This window comes from Chrysochloris asiatica, unplaced genomic scaffold, assembly GCF_000296735.1.
Source record: "Chrysochloris asiatica unplaced genomic scaffold, ChrAsi1.0 scaffold00323, whole genome shotgun sequence".
Taxonomy (NCBI): Eukaryota; Metazoa; Chordata; class Mammalia; order Afrosoricida; family Chrysochloridae; genus Chrysochloris; species Chrysochloris asiatica.
This window is the reverse complement of record NW_006408841.1, coordinates 1477501-1479818: the sequence shown is the minus strand read 5'-3', so window position 1 is coordinate 1479818 and position 2318 is coordinate 1477501. Positions and strand designations below refer to the sequence as shown.

Here is a 2318-nt window from a genome sequence, read left to right as displayed (position 1 = left end):
CCAGCAGCAACAGGTAAACAACCCTGGAAATGCAACCCTGGCCTTTGGGAATAATGAATTGACAGAGGAGAGAGACAGAGTGAGTCAGAAGTCAGATCTGTGACAGGACTTTGGCCCTAAACAAACAGTGCTGAAGAGGGGGTCCACTTCACTTTGAACAAGAGCTTGTGCCTGTTTCCATGCAATTAATCTTGTTTAAACAGAGGCTGGATAGGGGGTGGGGATGATTTGACTAGGCCGCCATGCTGGCCTATAAACTTTTTAGTGAGGGGCAGGGCCAAACAACTTCCACTCTTGGTATTTTTACCAAGACTTACCACCCATGGAGAATCTTCCTGAAGAAAAATGTGCTTTAGGAGTAACTCAGGCCTGGGGGAACTCATTAATCCAGTAAACAAACAATAAAATTTGAGTTTTATTGAGTTGGGCAGTGTGCTGGCCAGCAGGAATAGATGCCCCCACAGGGTATGAAAGAATGCCCTGGGTCCAATAAAGACACCAACTGCCCATCAGCCACCTTCCTTCACCAAGGCAGAGCCTCCTGTCCTACCATCCCTCCCCAAAACAGTTCCTCCACTTTGATGGTTTCCTTTGAAGGCTGTTGTCCTGTTTCATCCTGATCTGATTTCAACTAAAATGTTACCCTAACAAGGAAAATAAATAAATAAATAATGAAAGAATGGAATTCTTAGCTCCTTTTTGACTTACAAAGTCCCAACCATATGCATTCAATCAAAGCACTTGAATTGTCCATTAGAAATGAAAACAGAAAAGATAGACACAGCAGACTCTAGTCACATATTTGGAGTCCTGGTGTGGAATTGTGGGTTAATATGCCTGACTGCAAAGGGGTTTGAACAGCAAGGTCAGTGGTTCGAGCTCACCAACCGCTCCTTGGAAACGCTATACAGGGTTGCTATGGGTTAGAACTGACTTGACGGCCCTTAACAACAACAGCAGTCACATAATTAACTGCAGTAAAACAGTATGCATTTGAATTCTAATCACATTTCTGAAATGTAGTACTTATTAGGTATATAACTGCCAAATGCAACTATTACCATAACACTATAATTACAGACATTAATTTTTTTTTTCACTTAATTATATCTGTTTCTATTCCAAGCATTAAAGTGTGGAAAGTATTAACCATCATAATGTGTCATGTACCTACTAGACATATTGTGTACATGGAACCTACTAGAGATTTTTTATGGGTTCTAAGTACCCCATTCTGTATAAAATGACATTTACTGTATTTGTTGGTGAGTAGAGCTGCCCATAGGGTTTCCTGGACAGTAATCTTTATAGAGGCACAATGCCAGGTCTTTTCTCCCACAGAGCTTCTGATAGATTGAACTGCTGACCTTCTCTTAGCAGCCGAGGGCTTAACCATTGCACCACCACCACTGCTACTACTCCTGGACATTCCGCATCTATGCATGATTCTAAAGGGATGCAAATTTCTTCTAAAATGATCAGAACAGACACCCACTGGGGGCATCTCTTCCTGTTGGCCAGCACAGTGCCCAACACCAATCAAGTTTTATTGTGTGTTTGCTGGATGAAAACAGCATAAATGATGAATGACTCTCCTAAAAATCTATATTACAAAGTTCCCCTTTTACATGGTGAGCTGAGTACTCCTATTTTTTTCTCCTCCCTCTCAAATCTGATAAAAATCCCTGAAAAAATATTTTAAAACACATATAACCCAAAGTACATGAAAGCAATAAAGGTACTTGTCAAATCAGAAACATGGAGAGATTCAAGACAGCATTAAGTTGGTAGAATAATCACAACTCAAAGTAGGTGGAGTACAAGACAGTGGCAGCGTGTGCTACCTCTCTCTGATGGCACAGAACATGTTCTGAACCAGCAGTCACAGTCAGAAAATAAGTGGGCCTTGATCATCAAGGTGATCAGTTCAATAGCAGCCATTAGAAGAATCAGTACCTGTCCTTTCTTCCTGAGTATATAGAGTGGCTTTGGGTCATCTAAGCCCAAGAGTTCTGATGTGGCACTGTAGAATAAGCACTAAACTGCAAGGTCGATATAAACCACAAAGTGGCAGTTCAGACCCACCAGCAGATCCTCAGAAACCTTATACAGGGTCACTATGAATCAGAACCCACTGGAAGGCAATTAACAACAACAACCAATCTAGGATCAAGCTGTCAAAAATGTTTTTTAACCTACACCTATGGAAGCAGTAGCTCAAAAGAGGAAACAAGTCCTTACAGCAAGAATCATTCCCACCCCCTCCACACACAGAGTAGACAGGGATGGGCAACTTGGACATTGGCTACCCAAAATAG

General features: G+C 41.6%; 1 pseudogene; it reads right to left on the bottom strand.

Annotated features, from left to right (window-relative positions):
- LOC102830561 overlaps window positions 1-2318 on the bottom strand; it is a 20660-nt pseudogene that overhangs the window by 4345 nt on the left and 13997 nt on the right.